Source organism: Odocoileus virginianus, chromosome 19 (assembly GCF_023699985.2).
Source record: "Odocoileus virginianus isolate 20LAN1187 ecotype Illinois chromosome 19, Ovbor_1.2, whole genome shotgun sequence".
In the NCBI taxonomy this organism is placed as follows: Eukaryota; Metazoa; Chordata; class Mammalia; order Artiodactyla; family Cervidae; genus Odocoileus; species Odocoileus virginianus.
In genome coordinates, this window is record NC_069692.1 from 2,830,203 (window position 1) to 2,853,183 (window position 22,981).

At 40.2% G+C, this 22,981-nt stretch overlaps 1 protein-coding gene across 7 annotated transcripts in view; it reads left to right on the top strand.

The window, feature by feature from the left end:
- The first annotated feature begins 1,631 nt into the window (after positions 1–1,631).
- Positions 1,632–22,981, top strand: part of FILIP1 (filamin A interacting protein 1) — a 216,326-nt gene continuing 194,976 nt past the window's right edge. For 3 of the 7 annotated variants that reach the window (XM_070480786.1, XM_020901263.2, XM_020901216.2), the window contains exon 1: positions 1,637–1,718. The gene's annotated coding sequence lies outside the window, so the exon portion shown is untranslated. Of the gene's footprint in view, positions 1,719–17,895; positions 18,072–21,950; positions 22,279–22,981 lie in introns of those variants that run through there. The other 4 variants (XM_020901224.2, XM_070480788.1, XM_020901234.2 and 1 more) reach the window with 4 other exon arrangements.

The following is a 22,981-nucleotide window of genomic DNA, read 5'->3' on the forward strand; positions in this document are numbered from 1 at the left end:
TTATATGTGAATAGTACTAAATAAATTAGGGAGAGAAGATGAATGCTGTTAGTGAGGTAGATGGCATGGGAACAGCTGAGACATTTTCTAATAGGTTGAGGTGTGGGATCAGCTGACATTAAAGGTGAGTGTCATTTCTTTAAAAAGGATACACACGCCCCTTGTGAAAAGTGGCAGCCTTTCCCAGACAGACATTAGGGTTCTCCATCAGGGTTCCCTTGCTGCAAGTATGGAGTACTTAAAATATTAAATCTATGCCGTTACATGCCTCCTTGGTCCAAATTTAGTTTCCCTGTCAAGAGAAAAGATACCATTAAACTGATAAAATTGTCTTAGGAAAGGGGTCAACATTTTTAGCGATATCGATGAGATTTTTTTTTTCAGGGCAATATTCTGGTGTCTTAGCCAATAATAGCCTGTGTGTGTGTCCCTTCCTTTTCTCTTAACTCCTCTTACTGTTAATTCCACATGGGTAATTAGTGAGGCATTTCTGATAATAGCCTTAAACACACATTTTTTCATGATTCTTGATCTTGGCAGATTCATGTTATTTTATGACACAGAATAAAGCAAATAAAAATATCTGAAGGCATTCTTCATTTTGGAGTTCTGGGTAGAAGTGACCACTCTCATTTTGGAGACTTCAGGGTTAATGATTAGACAAGGCTGTCGACAACCAGGGGTGTCTCCAGTCCTGGTTTTCCTGGAGAGTTCTCTATTTCTTGCTTTGAATGAATGATCTCAGGGAGAACACTAAGATTTTCCTTTCAAAAACGTTATGTTACAGACATTCCTTTATGATAAACCTACCTTAATAACAGGTATAAAAGCTGATTAGGTCTGATATGACAGTTATGAATGTAATCTAACTATGTATGTAACACATCAATGTAAAAAAACTGCTTGAGACTGATCTCTTACTGTGAATTTCCCCAACGATCGCCTTACTTTTTTTTTTTTAAAGTCTTTTCTATCTAAGAAGGTTGATCTCAGAAAGCCTAATTGAGGAGAATATTGCATTGGTAAATTGCTCTGCTGGAGGCAACTGCCGCCGCTTCTTTTCCGACGTTAAAAACCTGACTTCCAAATCACACTCGGCGTTTAAGGGCTTCCAGCAATAATTATGTCTGTGTAATGAGCAGCAATCCTTAAAAGGGTCTGCTGTTTCCCCGCAATCTTTTCCGGGGCGAGCAGAGAGCCGTATCCACTGATAACCCGGCTGCCGAGGAACTGAGCAGAGCCGGCTCCAAACTTCTCAGCTGTTGACAGGCTTGACTTGCTGAGAACACTGGTTAAATATAGCACACGCGAGCTCAGCTCCTCGACAAAGTCATAGCTCTGACAGTGCTGTGAAGGGAGCAGAAGACGAGAAACCTAATCTCAGAAACCCAACAACACCTAGCAACAGTTGAAAAAACTTTTAAACAAAAGTCTGGGTGGGAGAGATACAACAGCCTCCAATTGCTGCTGATCGGGATTTCAGGGAGAAGGAGCCGCTTTCCCTTCTCTGCTACCCCGTTTCCTGCATGACTTCAGCTATTGGCTAGTCCTAGGAAAGAAAGTGGGAAAAGCTTTTTCCTCTGTATTCTTTTGGGCTGGATGGTTTTCCAGGACTCCAGTCTCTCCTGGGCTGTGGGGCAAGCTACTGGGTTCTTCAAAGGATAAGCTACCTCCGTAAAGGACGTACCTTTGGTTTAGACGAGCTGCCTGCCAGTCAGGTAAGACCGAAATGCACAGCTACTTAACTCTTAAGAAATTTCTGCTTCCACAAGAAGAGAACTCTCTCCGAATCTCTGTTGTCTGTTTCCTTTGAGTCTCACTGTTCCACTACCTGATAACACATTTGAAACTGAGGACAATCCCTGCATTATTTTTTTTAAAGAATCAGAAAGGCATTTCTTTCTCAGAATTACCCGATCGCTTTTTAAACACGAGGATTGTTAACGATGCTTTAATAGCCATCAAGGTATTTCTGCCAAGTTATCATTTTCTGGCAGGTCAAAGAAATCTGACAAAGGGCAACTGCACAGTCCTTTCACAGTGAGGATGGCTAACCAGTGGAGGGGATATTTTCCCTGGAAGCAAAAGCACTTCCATGTGATGAGACTCGCTGAGCAGCTCGTGTGGTAAATGAGAGGGAAGTCCTGCGTGTGTTTCTGTTGCCGTCCTTTCGCCTGGCTGCCGCTTCCCCCTTGCCCGCGTCTCTGATTACACTGGTACACCTCGTGCTGGTTCTGACCTGGTTACGTTACAGTCACCCCAAGCGCTTCTGACTAGGCACAAGATATGCCCGGTTTCAAATCACTGCTTTTGCAGTTGTTGAATATAAACTATGCAGGAGAATGTTATTTTGTGGGTGTGGTTTTTGAGTAATTGCTTGTATACAGATAAGATAGATCCTGATTTTTAAAACTCACATTGAGTGTATTAGAAAAATTCTTTCTTAAGTTGCACATATTTGAGTATGAATGTGTTCACCCTAGTGTGAAGGGAATCCTCTTTTCATCCGTTGTATTGTCTCTACTTCCAGGAGTTGCCCTGCAGTTTTATCAGAATTGCTTAGAGTGATCAATATCACACTGACTCTGACAAAAGTTATGGCTGCACGTTGATGACATGGTTAGTTGATAACTTGTGTCTGTAGTTGGGTTGGATTTGCATAAGAAGTTTGTTCCTATGGGTAAACATGATTGTTTGAATGAATATTCTAAACCAAGGATAATTTCAAAGAAGACACAAATGAACATTTTAAAAGCAATTTGAGTCTATTTTGTCAACTTTAAAGAAATAATTTACCCAAGGCCAGTTTTAAACACATTGTTGACCGGAATGTATCAACTCTTCCAGTAAATGTTCCCATTTAAAGAAAAACTAGTTAAAGGTTATATATCATATGCTGGGAAAAATGAAACAGTACATCATTTCAGTATGTATTATATTTCATGACTCTGATTGTGCTATTAGTTTACAAAGTAAATGCAGCTAATCATGTATAATGAATGTAACAGTGCAAAATGCACTCTGTGGAAACTTGATGTCAGAGAATGAAACTTCTAATACTTCAGTGGAGATGCAGCATCTTTGTCTTTAAAGAGTTTTGAAAAATCTGAAGTAAATGCTTTACATTTTTCTTGTTTTTATCTTATGAAGGGTCACACCGTTGGCTTACAAATGTATGTGTACTGCCAAAATCTGCCATTAGTAGATTTTGGAGGCGGGTAATTTCTTTTGGAGTTAGTGGAACAGTGTGAGGATAACAGAGTGCAGCATTTGGCCCTGAGTAAAAGCCATGTTTCTTGATGGACTGAGTTTTGAGTATCACTATCTTCATGACTGTAAGTTTACCCTTGAGAATCAAAAATAGCTCAGGTTAGAGCACGTGCTTTCCTCCAGTATATGCACAATCAGCTGCATAGATTGTGTTCTCTTGTTCACTCAAGTTCACATTTCCGTGTTATTTTGGAGTCGTCCCTTTCCCCTTCACCATAAGAGATTCCACTGCTCTGTCTCCACCACCGTAAGATCTGTTCCTATCATGCTGGGTTTGGTTTGTATCATGACAGTTCTGCTCCACCCCGCGTTACCAGGCAAACCACCTTGCACACGTTGTTGTTGTTTAGGTGCTAAGTTGTGCCTTTGACTCTTTTCCACCCCATGGACTGTAGTCCACTAAACTCCCCTGTACATGAGATTCCCCAGGCAAGAATACTGGAGTGGGTTGTCATCTCCTTCTACAGGGGATTTTCCCAACCCAAGGATCGAACCCGCATCTCCTGCTTGGCAGGTGAATTCTTAACCACTGAGCTACATGGGAAGCCACCCACTACTCCATGACTGTGGGGTTAATTTTCCTTTGCTTTCTCTCTTACTCCTCACTTATCTTCTTCGGCTTCTAGTTGCTGCCAAACACCTAGGCTGGGTATTTTGAAAACCTTCCATCATCTGGCACATACTTAACTTTTCCAGTCTCAGCTCCCACTACTCAACAACAAATGTCCCTCTGCTTCAGATAGGTCAGATTTTGGGCCCTTCTCCAAACACCTGCATATTGTGAGTTTCAGTGCCCCACCTCTGCCCATTTTGTGCCCTCCTGCCTGGAACACATTTCCTCCTCTTTCCTGAAGAAACAGTCCACTATTTAAAACTCACCACAGTGGCTTCCCCTTTCACGGTGATTTCCTGGACCATACCTTTTAGAATTGATTCCCTCTTAGTTTGGATCTTTTGGTGCTCTATTAGAATTAAGGTCTTTTGGAGTGGGGTTTGGGTTTCCCAGGTGGCCCAGAGGGTAAAGAATCCACCTGCAGTGCAGGAGATGTGGGTTCAATTCCTGGGTCGGGAAGATCCCCTGGAAGAGGGCATGGCAACCTACTCTAGTATTCTTGCCTGGAGAATCCCCATGGACAGAGGAGTCTGGCAGGCTACAGTACATAGGGTTGCAAAGAATCAGACAGGACTGAAGTATCTGAGTACGCATGCACCCACAGAATGGGGTTTCCCTCTTTAAATTCAGAGCAATTTTATGAAAGCAACCAGGTACAAGGCATTATCCTAAACACCCTTTGGCTCTGAAGCTGTTCCATGCCATGCATCTTGTAGATGTTCTACGAACAGTTTTGGCTCTGGATTTCTAATGATGAGCATGAGAGAACATATAGATTAGTATAAAATTAAGACAAGCAATTATAAATGCAGTTAATAGCTTTTTATCTCAAAAATTTCTCAAGAAAGGTCTTCATAGTTTAACAAGCATAGAAAAATTACAAGTGATTGTAACTATGCTCGTGTAGTTGATTGTGGAGATAATGTGCATCTCAAGAAGGAAATAGGAAGGGGGACATATAAAGACTATATACACACACATATATGTAAATATACTTGCGTCTCCTGTGTATACACCTAGACTTCAAAATACTGTAACTTGTATACTTTTATCATCTTTTAGTACTAGATTCTATTTATAGTTACTTTTGGCACTATTCATTTAAATCATAATTCCTTCCATTTGTCGATCATTATGAATTAAAATCTGGCCTTGAACATTAAAATGTTTAAATATCATGTTCATTTTTTTAAAAATTTCCCTTGCTATTTTAAAAAGACATTTCTCAGTTTTATTTTAAATCACTTATGAGACCTATATCCTTACTGTGTGAGATAAAGTGCAAATTGTGATTTTGAACCCTTTTTTTTCTGTGTTCACCAAAAGAAAAGCATTCTCTTTATATTTTGAGATAACCAAGGAGGTTATCTTAAAATTGCTCTTTTAAATGGGTGTTCAGCAAGAACCACTGTGGGATTTTCCTAATGAAATTTATGAAGTAGTTAATATATTCATTTAACAATGATTTCTTGGTGGTTATGATTTTTACTTATTCTTTTATTTATTTATTTGGCTGCACTGGGTCTTAGTTGAGGCATCGGAGATCTTTAGTGGTGGCATGTAGGATCTAGTTCCCTGACCAGGGGTTGAACTCAAGCCCCCTGCATTGGAAATGCAGAGTCTGAGACACTGGACCACCAGGGAAGTCCCTTACTTATTCTTTAGAAGTGAAACTTTGTGGTAAAATATACATTCTAAACTAATGCTAATTATCTTTTTTGAAAGATGAGCATTTCTTCACAAAACAGGTGCCCTAAGAAACAGGATTTTATAGAGCTTGTTTAATCAACATTTTCACTTATTTGTCTCCTAACATGTACGTTTTAAAAAAGCAGCATCATGGGAAATGAATGGTAAGCTTAGGTTGAGATCTATTAATGTTTCAGCAAAAAAGTTTAAAATTGGTAACACCTTATTAGAAAAATAATATTTAAAAACCTGCAACATACATTTGTTTATAAATTAATTATTTTAAGATATACAGCAATAGAATAAAAGCTAAGCTAATAAAATGCGTTTTGTTTCCTTAAAAAAAAATGTGTTGTTTCCTTACACTGTGTCTGAGTTGAAGAGGTAACAGAAAGGTTATGTCATGGACATGGAGGAGACAGGAAAGGCTAATTGCATAGGAAAGTCAGATGGCTTGGATTCAGATTTCAGCTCACCATGACCCTGGGCAAATTACCCCCTGTGCCTCAGTTTCCTCATCTGTGAAATGGGAATAATAATGCTATTTTCCTCAAAGAGTTATTTGGAAAATTAAATGAGTTAATAAAACTTATCATTTTCCAGTACTTTTCAATAAATTTAAGTTATTCTTTCTCTATTACTATGCCTTAAATATATTTATCATTTATTTTATTCTTTGTTGCACATGAAGTTCTTAGATGAAGACCCTCTGTAAAATCAAATTCATAGATCATAGGAAAGATTAGAGACATATTTCGTGGCTGGGTATTCTAAGAAGACATAATTTGAGCTCAAGCCAATAGTTTAGTATGGAATTTATATTTCAGTCCCTCCGTTATCACTCAGCAATGTGCTGTCTTATAGAATTATTACTAAGAAAGCCAAGAAATCACCCACCGCATAGATGGTTCCCTGGTTTCTATATTTGCAGTTGGAGATAAAGCATGTTTATACATAGAGTTTGGGTGTCACTTTTATAGCCAACTATGCTTGGTAATGTATGTAAGGGAGACTTCCTCCTTCGAGGAGGGATATATTATTAAATTTATCACTCTCTATTTATTCCTTTAGATGTTTTGTTTTACTAACCTAGTAACAGATAAAAATGAAAAGACTGAAAAGGTCATTTTACACTACCTTCAACCTCACCAAATACACGTGAATTCTTGCTATTCATTGCCCTTAATCCTAGTCATTCTTCTTAAACATGACAAGAACGTATATTCCAAGGCAAAAAAACAGTGTTCCATCATAAAGATGTACGAGTATGTTAGGGGCTGCTTATTATTATATGTATTTAACTTAACCAAAAATATATGAAGCACTCTTATAAGTAGAGAGGTTTCTTAGTAACTTTAGTGCCAACAAACCTTATGCAGGGTACTTACAGTTTAGACCTATCCATTTAACTTTATTTTTTGTGATCAAAAGGATGAGTTTCTAAAAGATAAAGCAAACTGAATTCCAGAATGATCATTCTCTAATGAAGACCTTGTTTTAGAAAGAAAGAAAAAAGAAAGGAAGGAAAGAAAAGGAAGAAAATAATAAAAGAAATTTCCTAGCTTTTTAGAATCCATTATAAAGATTCTAGAGCAAAAATATGGGAACCTCAGGAAAATATACTGGATCATGTTCTTCTTTTCCCTTAAATGGTCAGTCCTACTTTCTAGCTATTCAGAGAGGAGACAAGGCTGCAGGCAGAATACAGCTTTCCTCATGGTGGCAGCTAAGGCAGTGCAATTTCAAAGGCTAGGCAGCGAGTTGTGTAAGAATTTAGAATTAGGAAAGTCCAACATGAATTAGGCAGCTCTAGTTGGCTTTTGACCAGCTGATTGCAGAACTTGAGAAACTCCCAGCAAAGAGATGAAGAAACACAATATTAACCAGCACTCCAGTCCCCGAGAGCTTTGTTTAAGCCACAGCAGCACTGAAAAGTCAAGAGAAGGTTGGTGTTGTGTTTCCTTTTTGGGAAATAGTGTCAACGTGCATAATACTGTGTGATTTATGTATTCCCGAGGTCTGTGAAAGACAGACTTTAAAAAGAATTTTTAAAGCTATTGTGGAATTTATCTCAAGTGGTCTGACTTTCATTGAGCCCTTAAGGTTTAGGGACTTTTTTGTTTTTGCTTAAATGCTGTCATCCACCACCTTCACCAAAACATAGATGAGGACGATTTTTGCTCCGCTGGCCAAAGACCTTCTATGTCTACACTTGAAAGTAGTCTATTTTTGCTTTTTCAATAATTGTAATTGCAATCTTTCAGTCTTTCCAAGTTACTTTGAAGTAGTGAATTATCTGTCACTTATCTCTGTAAGGAAACGGTGGAAGAAAGCCATGAAATGGACATATCAGAGTTGGCCAAATGCATTCTTTAAAAAATAATTTGCCACAGATTTAAAACCAAAAGACAATTTGATTGAAAACAGTAGACTACTGACATCACCAAGACAATCAAGTTACTGCCAACTTGCCTTGTTTATCTAAAAGATCTTTGCAAAATAAGGTCCCCCCCTCCCCAACCCTGACATACACATGAGTCATAGACAATACAGTAATAGGGATAAATGAACTTTATTTTTCTTTATATCTCTTTAATACACTTATGTCTTCAGTAACTCATTTTAGGGCCTGCTTCTTTGACTGAGGCACCACAGCACAACAGGAAAGGAAGAGGCATTGCTGAGTTCATAATGCTATTTCAGTGTCGCAGCCTAAGTACCTGAGGAAATGACACCCCGGGCCTGTATTTGGAGCCTTGCAGTTACTGTGACGACAACACACACTAAAGGAAAACAAAGATGGACTGCCTGCCAGCGCAAGCCAGGAAGACTTCTGCCAGCTCAGATTTTTCCTAATTATTCTATAAGTCTTGAAATGTGACACTGGAGATATTCAAGGCTCTTTGTGTTTCATTAACTGTTTAGTGAGTGACACATGCTTCAAGAGCAGCCTGGAATTTGGATGAGGGAGTGGCCTTTACACACAAGCTTGACTTTCACATGCTGTCTTGATAGAGCTCATCCTCTGGTTTGGACACCACCAGGCCAGTTGCTTGGGTCCCAGCCTGTTGTTTGGCCCTCAAGGAAGCCAGCTGCTTTGGTAGAATTCACTCCTTGGGGGCCCCTCAACTTTGGTGACAAATCCCCACCTTCCATATTCTGTTCATTCCATAGATAGTTGCCCAGAATGCCAGGTGTTCCAATTAATGACTGGGACATCTGAATCCCAATTGTTTTATAGTGATAGAAAAGATAATATAATGATAATAGGTACTTTTTAATATAGCTTATCTACATAATGTTTTATTAGAGCTGTGCAAAATTGTTTAGCATACATAAGTGATGATAATAATAGCAGACACTGGAGATTATTCTGTGCCAGGCATTTTGGATGATTTTATTTACTTTTCAAAACAATCTGATGAGGCACTATTTTTATCTCTTGTTTTGTGGATTAGAAAAATTAGGTTTATAGATGACAAGTAACTGGGCGGTAGATCTGAGATTCAAACCTGAGCAATTTGCCTTTATTTAGTGGTAAAGGAAGCAGTTGTTCAAGGAGGACCTCTACTTCAATGACTGTGAGGCTGGAGCCGTTTACCTAAGACTGGGACTTGAGCCCAGCCCAAAACGCACAGTAATGAAGCTCGGGTTCTTGATGTCTTATCACAGAAAGAATTCAGTGAGAAACAAAGTGATAGGTAAGAAGTAGATTTATTCGGAGAGAAACACACTCCACAGGCCGAGCGTGGGCCATTGAAGAGGGCAAGTACAAGGCCGTGAAATGTGATGTGGGTAGTTTTTATGGGCTGGGTGATTTCATAGGCTAAAGAGTGGGAGGATTATCCCAATTATTTTGGGGAAGGGGTGGAGGTGTCCAGGAATTGGGCCACTGCCCACTTTTTTGGTCCTTTGATGGTGCCTTGGAACAGTCATGGCACCTCTGGGTATGTCATTCAGCTTTGCTTATTGAGTGAGGATCAAGGTCTGGTTGACGTTGACTTGTCTACCATCTTGGATTCATTTGATTCTAATTGTTTTATGTTGTGTTCTTGGGATATGTCATTCTTTCAGAAGTTGTGCCCTGCCCTCTTCCCTCCTGTTTCAAGAGGTTTTGGTGAGAGGTGTAGAATGTGACCCTGCAGGGGGTCAGCTGCCCCTGCAGTCTGAAGTCATGAAGGACAAAGAACAAAGAGACTCAAGGTTGAAAGTCCATTTGGGGCTCTTCTCCTGGGTCCTGAAGTGGAGCCAGAAGCTGCAGTGGCCAGTGGAATTGGGCAGCCCAAGAGGAGATAGGCCTGGGGTCTTTGGAACACAGAAACTCTTATTCCAGTGGCGATGGCACAATGCAGTGTTCAGCTTCTACACTGCTGAGATGATTCTCTGAAAGAGGAGGCCTTGGAACGTTTGATTTTATGATCTATTATGTGTGCTGTTGTAGCGAAATCCTTTGATGCTGTTGGAGGTTTTGGTGTACTGTTGCTCCTGTTGACAAGTTAGAACTCTACCTTCTATTGTCATGAAATGCTCTGCAGATCTCTGTCTTGGTCATGGGCATTCCATTTGTTAAGTGGTGCAGGAGAGAGTCCTGCAACATACTTACGGCAGCTGCTGGTAGCAGTAATTCTGGAAGAAGCCTTGGTGGTTTGTGTAAGTTGGTTGGGGGAGACAGTGAGGAAGGGGACAGAAAGTCTCATTCTGTATAAGATCTCTTGTGCATGCTAAGTCACTTCAGTCATGTCCAGCTCTTGGTGACCCTATGGACTGTAGCCCACCAGGCTCCTCTGTCCTTGGAATTCTCTAGGCAAGACTACTAAAGTGGGTTGCATGATCTCCTCGAGGGAATCTTCCCGAGGCGGGGATCAAATTGGCATCTCTTATGTCTCTCGCATTGGCAGGTCTATTCTTTACCTCTAGTGCCACCTGGGAAGCCCATCAGAGCTCTTATTGGCTCCCAATGACTTTGTTTAGGTGATGAGTTGTCAATCCGGCAGCATGTTGTTCCTTCTGAAAACTAGAGAGCTTGCTATAGTTTAAGGAAAATTATCTGATATCTTGCAGTCAGCGGTTTGTTACAGTGGAACAATGGTATGAGATGTTTTATTGTTTATTCTGTTTAATTCCTTTATCTTTATTAAAACCAAAAGTTACCTGAAAGTAGTGCAACACTGTAAATCAATTATACCCCAATAAAAACTAAAACAATAAAACCAAGAGTTAAAATGATGCTAAAAATCTGACTATCTGGATAGAATTGGAAATTTTGAGTTTATATTTGCTTGCATGGCACTTAACTTTTGCAATGTCTCAAGTATTAATAAGAGGAGAGAAGTTCTAATACAGTTTTGATGGAAAGGATAATGCTTTGCATTTTCTTATGCCAGTGGCCATAAATACTCTACTTTTTCAGTGTATCAAATATCGTAGGTGCTGGGATTGAATATCTCAGGAATGTGAATGTTTCGTGTGAAGTAAACATATGAGTGTGTTCCTAGCGTCACGAGAAGTTCTATTCTATGAATTACAAACAGCATCTTGTCACAACTATACTAGCACACCCCAGCTCCTGCTCCTACTTGTTCAGTACTGGTCAGCACACAGGACTTGGGCACTACTTACTTGACAGGCTAAACACCTGAAGCAAATACACTCTTTGCTCTGTGGCAGGGACCTAGTTAATCCAGAAAGGCAGTGATATATTTCATCAAGGTGTTCTTTTTCATTCACATGATCTCTCCTGACTTTCTTACAACAAACCAAGAATTTCTCTTTTGTCCTCCCTGTCTTTATGTAAAAAGGTGTAACAGTGTCAAAGGAGGGAAAGAATTAGTGCTTATGTCCTTTGGAGAAAATGCGCTTTACTGGTGGGCTTCTGGAATAACTTTTTTTCCCTCATTCAATTATTCTAAATTCCTCCTGGCACCAAAACTGCATGATAATTAAGACATTCTGTGATGTGAGGCTTCTAGCTCTCTCAGCACTGCCACACCTGGTCTGATTTTGAGCAGGAACTGGGGGCTCTGAGTCTCAGATTGTTGATTATTATACAGCTGAGGTCCTGGAGTCACCCATACCAAAGAGAGTGGAAACCTCTAGACCCTGAGCTCCCTTGGGGTCATCAGGCCATCGAGTCTGCAGTCCCAAATGCTCTTGGTCCAGCAGAATCACTTGGGATGCTTGGAAACTGCAGGTGTCCAGTCAGAGCCCCAGAGGTTCTGATTCAAGCTATCCTGAGTGGGTGCCCGAGTATGGACCTATTTTAGAAGCTTTTATGTGATTTTAATGTACATCCAGGGTTGAGAACCAGTTATCTAGCACAGTCTTTTCATTTTAAAGAAGAAGGTATTAGGAAGAGGAGAGAGGTCACTTGGTGGAAATTACAGAGTCGTAGTCTATTAACTTTTCTATCACATGATCATAGTAAAAAACAAAGAAGCTGATATTTATTGAGTGTGTTCTATACATTAGGCACTAACAAGGCAGATATGAGGTAGATATCCATATGTGCTACATTCTACAGATGAGGATGCTGAGGGAACCGCCCAAGGCCCTCCAACAAGCAGGTGGTGGATCTGTGATTTGAGTCCAGGCAACTGGACTCCTCAGCTTGTGCTCTTAATCTTTTAATCACTTTGCTGTTCTGGAGCCAACTCTGAGAATGTAAGGTGTTGAACGGCAGCTGCTTCCCTGTTTCAGCATCAGGGGTCTTGTGGCAGCTGGCCTTGGTGTTCTGAGTTCCATTAACTGGTCTGCTGCTTGCCAGTTGGAGGCAACCCATTCTCTTAGGGACTGTTCCGGTGTATTCCATTTTCCCCAATAACTGTTTCTTTTATTCTGTCTTTCTTTTGCAGACCAATATAATATTTTCTGTCTTAACTTCGGACACATAGTTTTTACCTTTCCGTAGAAATTCTAACCACAGACTTTACTTTCTTGTTCAGACCTTGACTTTCCCCCTAATGCTGTGAGTTTGGCTGTGTTCACTGTTTTCCCTGGGATTCCCCCAGTCTGGACTTTCATACCACCTCCTAACTTCTCATGACATCAACAACAGGAAGGAATTAATCATTTCACTTCTATAGCAGCAGGTGTGTTGGAAACAAGCTGGTCTTTCCCATGGAACTGATTGGCTGGAGGGTCATTGTATTCCAAAGACCTCTTGAAATCTACATTTTTAGGTTCTATATATGGAATTAATTTTCTGATTGATTCTGTAAGTTTGAAATTCTATAGAGAAGGCTTTTTCAAACCTTGGAGAAAATCTATATGCATTGTCTGTTAAATGAATTTTACCAAGTTGAAAATCACCAATGGCAAATACTGTAGCACCTATTTCTTAGAGTGATAGGAACTCAACAAAAAGTGAAGATTTAAAAAGTATTAAAAATAGTCCATGATAAATATTTACATGTAAATTCAAAACACTAATGTGATAAATAGATTTAGGTATGACTTGGGACTCTTTTTAGTACATGGCACAAAACAAGTGCTCAATAAGGTAAATCTGTTAAATGTCATGAATTTGAGGAATAAACATTACTGAACAGTTTTGATCAGTAATTGGATGGAGCATAATTTTTATAAAAACATGAGAATAACAATCTGTGACCAAGGTTGTTTATTTCTTTGCTTCTAAACCTTTAATGGCCACATATTGTTTTTATTACAAGTTAAAAATCAACAGACATCTTAAATGTTCATTAGCACATCAGAGAATAATGAATCCTTCACTGAGTGGAAGCGAAGCTGGACTCTGTAGCTGTGATTAGCATGATATGTGTGTATTTCCAACAGCAGACTGGAACTCTTACTTTAAAAGTAGTGGCATAAGACCTAACTATCAACGCAAGTCTAATAGTTCCTCATCTCTTCACTCATGTGCTGCAAAACTCATTAAAAAAAAAAAAACAACAAAAACACAACTGGGCTCTTATTTGGTTTATTAGCTGGAAATGTTCTCATCCTCGGAAATCTATTTTGGAGTCAGCATTGCTCCCCTCCCCTACAAGTGGTAAAGCAGCAGCTGCCATTTAATTAATGTTCTGCTGACAGCTCCAGCTGATGAATACCACTGAAGTTCTCTATCAGCATCAATACTCTCTGCATTACCCCAAGAAGAAATATTGATTATAGTTACCTGATTTTGCCTTATTTCACCATAACTTTCTTTCCTGCTCTACTTTCTCCAAATTCCAATGATGCTGTTATTTACATCACCATTCACATCTTCCAGGGAATAATGTCCCAGCGGAACACATGTGTTCCTGGTGATGTATTGCAATGGAATCTCCCCAAAATGAACACGTGAAATGTTGAGCTCAAAAAGAGGCGAGGACTAGGGGGAAAACCAGATGAAAGTGACTTGTGGTTTCCCAGAAAGTGAAAAATTTTGTCCTTTTGAGAGAGAGATTAGAGGGAAAAAAAGAGCTTTTGTTTTTCCACATAGTATGAATGTATGGCTAAAAATCCTACAGTTTGATTTCTATCTGGATTATTATTCTGATTTCTGTTCCCAGAAGTTTCATAGGAGTTGGACTTCAACAGTGCTATCATTACTATTGTGTGGCAGGGCTTCCCAGGTGGTGCTGGTGGTAAAGAACCCACCTGCTGATGCAGGAGACATAAGAGATTTGAGTTCCATCCCTGAGTTGGAAAGATCCCCTGAATGGGATGGCAACCCATTCCAGTATTCCTGACTGGAGAATCCCATGGACAGAGGAACCTAGCGGGCTACTATGGTTCACAGGGTCACAAAGAGTTGGACACGACTGAAGCAACTTTGTACGCATGTGCTTAGTAGCTCAGTCATGTCCACCTCTTTGCAACCCCATGGACTGAAGCCCTCCAGGCTTCTCCGTCCATGGGATTCTCCAGGCAAGAATACTGGAGTGGGTTGCCATGCCCTCCTCCAGGAGATCCTATTCTTGCCTGGAGAATGCCATGGACAGAGGAACCTGGAGGGCTTCAGTCCACAGAGTTGCAAAGAGTTGTGTAGCATGCATTGTGTGCAATTAAAAGGATTTGGGCTGTATGAAAGCAACTGATTTGGAAGTGAGAGGCACACAATCTGCTTATCCTGAAGAACATATCTTAGTCTCCATCAGACAAGGCCTATGCATGTAGCTAACTGAGAACAGGTAGAACACAGGTTCCAAATGGTGTGGCTTTAAATGACAAGGAGTTCAAGCTAACTCCTGGCATCTGAGGATCTGACCTGAGGTTATGGGGTGTCCTGGTAGGCAGGTGGGGCAAGCCTTTCAGCAGGACCAGGGAAGAAAGCAGCGACGTGGGGTTCAGGGACAGAATCATCGTGGAGGAGGAGCACTCCTAGAGACTCTAATGCAGTGTTGGAACAATTAAGATGATGCTAAATTCCAGAGTCCTGGGCTAGAGCTCTTTGTATCCCTCCTGCTTCACATTCAGTTTGTAGTGTTCACCCATTCACTAAATATTACTGAAATTTGCCTGTGTCAGGGACTGAGCTAGGGATTGTGTACAATGGTGAAGAGCATATGATCGCTACTCTCTAACTGGGTTCCAGGTAAAACCAATGGCAATTTCAATGCCAGATGACTAGGGAGTGAAGGGGATGGTGGGAGCACTCACCTGGTTTTGGGTGGTGAGTAATTGACTCAGAGATCATAGATGGGGGTGATGAAGTGACTCTTGCTGTGAGGAAAGGGGACCCTAGAGGCTGAAAGCAAGATAGGGACTGACAAACAAGGTCTAAGGCAGAGGAAATGAATGTGACTGAAAGGCTCAATAATTGATTTGTTTCAACAAGTCCACATAGCTTTACAAATGGTGGGGCGCTTATAAGTTGCATTCTTTCCATGTATATGATAATTTTAATGTTTTAAGAATAGTGTGATAAAGAGGATGCACACATTTTCATCACACTTAAAATGTTGTGGCCATAATATGCCAGCCAAGTATGCATCTTGTGGGCTAGAAAATTCTTGATGCTCAACACCACCTACACCCTGTGCATTTTTTAAAAGCAGTGACCAATTTTAATGGGAGTTCCCTGGCAGTCCAGTGGTTAGAACACTGTGCTCTCACTGCCGAGGGTGTGGGTTCAATCTCTGGTCTGAGAACTAAGATCCATAAACTGCATGGTTGAAAAAAAATAGCAGTGACTAATCTTAATAAATCTAAAAGGGAGTGATGGATATTTCCTATAAAATTATTTGCTTTAGGGCTTTCACAAGTTTGTGCACTTTGAAAAATACTTACATATATTCAGCCCTTCACTTCAAGTGCCTAACTGCTGTTGGAGCAAGAATCTTGTGTGAATAGCCAGGAAATTTTTGAAGTACAAGTTGGGAGCATTGCCTTACCACATAATAAAATGAATTTTGAAACCACACTCATTAAAAACACTTTGGTAGTGGTGTCAGAATAAGTTCACATCAGATGAGGAGATCAAAGGAAAACAGTCAGAACTCCAGAAACCTGTATATAAAGAGTTTAGTGTTGGAAAGGAGAGGCATTTCAAATCAGAAAAGAAAATTTGGATTTTTCAGACAAAGGGGTTGAAATAACTGGGGAAAAAATGAAATGAAATCTCTGTGTTACCCTTTATACCAAAATGCATACCAAAATACACTTAAATTTACCAGAAATTTACAATTGAGAGTGAAATACTTGAAAAAAATATATATATATAGATGAGATCAGAAAGAACTTCCTAAACAGGGCAAGAAAAGCAGTAAAGCAAAAGACTGAAATATTTTACTCCTTAAAGCAGAGTGAAAACTATTATGCAGGAAGAGAAGCACCTCGTGAACAAAAACAATTAAGAACAAATATCCTTAATATAAAGAGCTCTTTTACATGAATAAAGCAAAAGAGACACAACAAAAGAAAAATGGACAAATGGCATAAGTAAACAATTTGTAATAAATGTGTGAAAACGAACCTCATTGATAATTAAAAATGCAAATGAAAAGAAAGTAGTATTATTTCAACCAACGGATTGACAAAGACACAACAGAATCTGATACCTGTTTGGTGAGGGTGTGAGGAAGTAGTCATTATGGAATGCTGGTGAGAAAATCAACTAGGGCAAGCTTCCTGAAAGGCAATTTGACAACATGTGATAAAAATCTTAATAATCAGGAAAAAAAAAATAAGGCCATTTCCATTTTGAAAAATACAAGTCCAAACACATGTGATGCTTTTGAGAATGCATTGTTTTCTTTTCCTCCTATTGTTCTCAAATATTGCCTACTGACTTCTAAAAGTTTGGCAGACCTAGAGGCTCTTATTATAAAGAAAAGCCTACATATTTCTTTCTTGGTACCTCGATCGGATTTCCTAGGAGGGATCTTACTCAATTAGAACTGTGGAAACAAGACTGCCTAATCACAGAAGTCCATTCTGCCTAATCACTAAAGTGCCAAGAACATCTTGATGGCTGTGTGTTTCCTGAGTAATGTTATTATCAAAACAGAAACTAATATCCAAGATGGACACATTTGACTGGGTCGTGAGAGTGGGGGACCAAGAGACAAGTAGATAAAACAGAGAGCTAGAGGAAGGAATCCTTGCCTTTGATCATGGCATAAATCTGCTCAAGCTCATTAGAATTATAGGATTAAACTGATCCAGGAAAGGGATACTAAGGCTCAAGTTTTGGGCAATCTGCTAAGCTCATGAATTACTCTGAAAAAAATTTTTACCATAATATTTTTAGATACTGATGGATGCTAAGAGATGATTGACTCAACTGCTTTTTATGAAATGAGGAAACTGAGGCCAGAAAGTTTATCTTTCTCGAAGTCATGTGCTCAGTTGAGCAACTGAGCAACTCATGTTGCTCAGTCCTGTCCGACTCTCTGTGACCTCATGGCCTGCAGCCCGCCAGGCTCCTTGTCCATGGGGATTCTCCAGGCAGGAATACCAGAGTGAGTTGCCATGCCCTTTTTCCAGGGGATCTTTGCACCCAAGGGATCAAACTCAGGTCTCCCACATTGCAGGGATTCTTTACCATCTGAGCCAGCAGGGAAGCTAAAGTCATATAGCTTGTTAATTCAGACACAAGAATTTGTGGACAAGCCAAGCACTGTGCTGCTTATCTTCCTGGAATCCAGAACATTATCGGTCTTGGGTTAATTCCCAAGATACTTGTTGGGTAGGAGCTCATGGATTCTCTGTCTCATCCTGCCTCTGGCACTCCAGATGTTGGGCATTTTGGAAGACCAACAGCTCTCTCTTCGTCAATTCTGCCTGTTATTCCAGGGGATGGAGGGAAGCTAGTTGGAGAGTGGTTTGTGGTGTGCATGTATCCTGGGAGGGGTCTTGTGAGGGTGGTACCTGGTCCTGTGGTGCTCAGCTGTTTCTCACTGGCCTGAGAGCAGGAACATTGTGTGAACACAAAGGGAGCGGTGATGTGAGGAAAGCCACGCCCAGACCTCTGTGCTAACATCTCTGTGCTTTGTTCTGGGGAAGTCCTTTTATGGAGAAGGCCACTTCTGAAAGATTTCCCAGAGTGAAGGTAGGCAGTAAGCATCTCATGCCGTCTGGTGTCGTTTGTTCCTACAGCAGATGTGCTGACAGGAGCGGTGCTTTGTTACTGTGGTGGTCTTTCCGAGCATTCTTTTTCATACATTGGGTACAAGTGAATGAGTTCCCTTTACTTCTCTCATACCCACAGATAAAGTGAGCCTACACATTATATATAATTCTGTTAATTAGAATGTAAGTGTGAATAATAGCACAATTATGCTGAATCTCCAGCTTCTATTTGGTGATTTAACTAGCAATGCATTATTCAACGAGTTCATCACTTCACCTTTTGTAGCTCTCCTTTCTTTGAAAGTGAAGTCGCAAAAGTCTGTTCTATACAGCTGTGTCTCTTTTTCTGTCTTGCATATAGGGTTATCGTTACCATCTTTCTAAATTCCACATATATGTGTTAGTATACTGTATTGTTCTTTATCTTTCTGGCTTACTTCACTCTGTATAATGGGCTCCAGTTTCATCCATCTCATTAGAACTGATTCAAATGTAGTCTTTTTAATGGCTGAGTAATATTCCATTGCATGTATATGTACCATAGCTTTCTTATCCATTTGTCTGCTGATGGGCATCTAGGTTGCTTCATATAGCATCAAAACATGTATATTATCAAGTGTGAAACAGATCACCAGTCCAGGTTGGATGCATGAGACAAGTGCTCAGGGCTGGTGCACTGGGAAGACCCAGAGGGATGGGGTGGGGAGGGAGGTGGGAGGGGGGTTCAGGATGGGGAACACATGTAAATCCATGGCTGATTCATGTCAATGTATGGCAAAAGCCACTATAATATTATAAAGTAATTAGCCTTCAACTAATAAAAATAAGAAAAAAAAAGAAAGTGAAGTTGCTCAGTCATGTCTGACTCTTTGTGACCCCATGGACTGTAGACCATCAGGCTCCTCCAACCATGGAATTTTCCAGGCAAGAGTACTGGAGTGGGTTGCCATTTCCCTCTCCAGGGGATCTTCCAGACGCACAGATTGAACCTGGGTCTCCGCATTGCAGGCAGACGCTTTACCACCTGAGCCGCCGGGGAAGCCCACTTTCTTTAAACAGCTGATACAAAGACGTTCTCATGTCTTTGCTACTGCTTTGTGTGTGTGTGTGTGTGTGTGGCTGCACCATGCAGCATGTGCGATCTTAGTTCCCCTGCCAGGGATTGAACCTGCATCCCCTGCATTGGAAGCAGAGTCTTAACCATTGGACCACCAGGGAAGTCATGTCTTTGCTTCCTTATCATCCCTCATACCCTCCCTTTCATACTTACACTCTGTGGGAATTCTGTTTCCTCTTTTTTCCCTCCCTATCTGGATTCAGACCCTGATGTGTATGACTTTTGTCCTCTCCTTCAATTTTCCATGCTTTCCTGGGCTTATGCTTCATTCGTTCCTCTTTATTTTCTTTTCAGAATCCTCTTTCTGTCATTTCTCCTGCTTCAGACAGTCTTAGAACATCTTTCAACATTAATATACATAAAAACTACATAAAACAAGACACTTTTATGAATGTTATAGAGAAAGTTGTTATTGCCAAAGAATAATTTTTGTCAATAATTAACCTTCAACCTCAAGATTTATTTTCCATTCCCATTCATTCTCTGAGAAATATCCATCCTGGAACTGGGAACTGCCATTTCTGCTAGATTGTGGTACAACAGAGCAGAGATTGAAGCACAAATTAGCACTCTATGTGGGAGGTCAGACTAGATGCTTGGGAACAAGGAGACGGTCTGACTTGACTCTCCTCTCAGTTTTTAATGTTTGTTTTTCTTTTCTGGAATTTGGTGACTTAAGACGGAATAGTGTCTACTCCATTAACAGATTAGAAGAACATGGTGTAAGTACAATGATTGTAAAGGGTGTTTAATATACCAAGAAAAGGTCAGAATCTTGGTTATGTAAAATCCTCAAATAAATTCCAGAAATTTTTCATGAGTGCTTTATTTAAAAGGAGAGTTATACACTGTGGATTTAAAATATGTATGTAGAATATTCTTGAGAAAGTTTTATATAATGATGGTGTGTAATTGGTTTCTTTTACCCAACTTAGGTTCCTCACTAACTGTGGTCGATTTATTTGTTTAATTTGGCTCACACCAACCTGAGGTTGGTGCGCTGACTATGGTCTGGACCCAACCATAGAAGCAATTGTCTATGTATTTTTCTACTTACAGCCCAATTAAAGTGAATGACAAATTAAGAATAATGACATATAAGACCAGATGTATAAATTGTCATGTAAATATTACAATCACTAATGCATTAATGTTAATTTTAATATAGCTATTATTATACCTACTGACTGTGGGAAGATTATAAATGGCATAATAATAATAATAATAAAATTGTTTTCATTGAGCGCTTCCAACATACCAGGATCTATGTTGGATGCTTTATATGATAGTATAAAAATAGCTATTATTATTCCTGTTTTATGCATTTAAAAAATTCTTACTTATGAAATGATCTGACTTGTCATCTAAAATTTGGGCTTACTTAAAACATAAGGGCTTACCTTACATTTTAGAAAACCAAGGTGTAAGCCCATGAAATAATTTTTTTCTCTCATGGATTTTCTGATATTTGATAGGGTTGATTTGTACACAGAATTCACTATGAAAAAAATTACATGTAAAGATATCAAAATCAAAAAAGTAAGCAATATTCAAAGTCATTTTACCTTGTTAAACCACAGACAAGATTTTTATTATTTTAACACAATATTAATATTATATATTATAATGTGACATGATAATATCACACTGGATTGTATTATTACCATGTGCTGGGTGATCCTATGTAGAGAATTGTGGGGTGGTGGGCAATGTCAGGCCACCACAAATGCAACAAGGACTCTGAGGTGATTTCAGGAGAGGACTTGCGTTAGCACTGAGCCGCTCATTGCTTTATGTCAGATCCTCCTTGTGATTAGTTCAGATTGGAAAATAAAATTTTCTTTGTGGAAGGCTAACCCCATTTGGTGACATAAAATCTTTACCTCCTTATCTAGAACTATGTGACCAGCCTAGAACAACTGACCAGCCTAGACTGTGTGTGACCCACAGTTCAAATAAAGTGGATTTATGCTTGAGATTCATTTTGTAAGAAATGTTTAATTGCACTCACTTTAAAGAGGAGATCAATTAAACTTTTGTATGATATTATCTTCTTAAAATAGCTAGTGAATATATTATTCTCATGGAAGCTCTGTGCCTCCTCTGGGGAACCAAATGGGCAGCTCACCCACTGCCTCCATGTTAACTGCAGATCTCCTCAGGAGACACTGCCTGGGTGGAAACAGAACTCAGGGGCACAAAGTTACAGCAGAGAGATCCTACTTCCTTCCCTCTGCATGCATGCATGGACTGTGCTGGAAGGCAAAGATTGTTGGGTCTAGTTACCATATGATAACCACTTGGGGGAGTGAGAGGTGGCTTTAAATACAGCATGGGTTCTTAACTACAGACATTGAATGAATAACAGCTATATGAGTGCAGCATTTTTATTGTAGTGAAAACTTAGAGGCGAACATATATGTTTAATAACAGAGTCTTCTTAATTAGGAAAAGAATGAATTTGAGTTGTTCTGACATCAAATTTGAAAAAGTGACTATTTAATAAAAAAATATTGCAAAAATATCTACTTTAAGATTATATTGGGAAAATTAGAAGACTACATTCCAGGTGTTAACAATGATCATCTCTGGATAAATATATGACTTAAAATTTCTACAGGAAGCATGCATCTATATATGTATATACATATATCACATCTTTATCCGTTCATCTATCAATGGACACTTAAGTTGTTACCATGCCTTGGTCATTATAAATAATGTTTCAATAAACATAGGGATTCAGATCTTACAGAATTAGTGTTTTCATCTTCTTTAGTTAGATACCTAGAAGTGAAATTGCTGGATCATATGGTAGCTCTATTTTTAATTTATTGAGGAACTCCATACTGTTTTCCATAGTGGTTGCACCAATTTACATTCCCAACAAGAGTGTATGAGGGAGGGAGAGAACAAGATGGCGGAGAAGTAGGTGGACGTGGAGTACATCTCTCTCCACAGATACATCAGGCATAACCTCCAGACACAGAAGTGCATGCACAACACCAGCCGAGAGTGGACAGGAATACCTGACCAGGGGAAAAGAATATATAGAAACACGCAAAACTCAGTAAGATGAAGGAACTAGGGGGGAAAACAGGAGAATTAGTAGGACTGGACCTGCCCTCGGCGGGTAAGGGAACTGAAGCAGGGGTCTGATCCCCACATCAGGGCAACTGTCTGAGTCAGAGGAGAAACGTTTAATGCTGAGAGTGAAACAGCTGATCTGTGGCAGCCTAAATGGTACAAGAATCAGACAGTCCTTGCCACAGCCATACATACCCCAGACAGGGACACAGGTCCCCTGGAAGGCACAGTGTCAGGGAGCTGGAGCTTAGAGATTGTGGAGAAATCCCAGGGCAAGGGTTGGTGTTGACTGCAGAGAGACAGGTTGAGGGGATGGGAGGGAGGAGATTGTGGTGGGAAATGCCCGTGGAGGAAAGCCAGGCAGCCATGGAAGCAAGGCGATACAGCTGAGTCACGCGTAGGGGGTGGAGCCATCACCACAGCCTCTCTCTCCCCACCTGCCAGCATCGGCAGCTGAACAATAGAGAGCCTGGCCCATCAAACGACTGACGACTGAACTACAGGGTAGGACCCCACCCAGGGAGCCCCTTTAAGTGCCTGACGTGCGTATCTACAGAGTAGGACCCCAGCCAGCGGGGCCCCTCTATGTGCCTGACGTGCGTATTTACAGAGTAGGACCCCACCCAGGGAACCCCTTTAAGTGCCTGACGTGCGTATCTACAGAGTAGGACCCCAGCCAGCGGGGC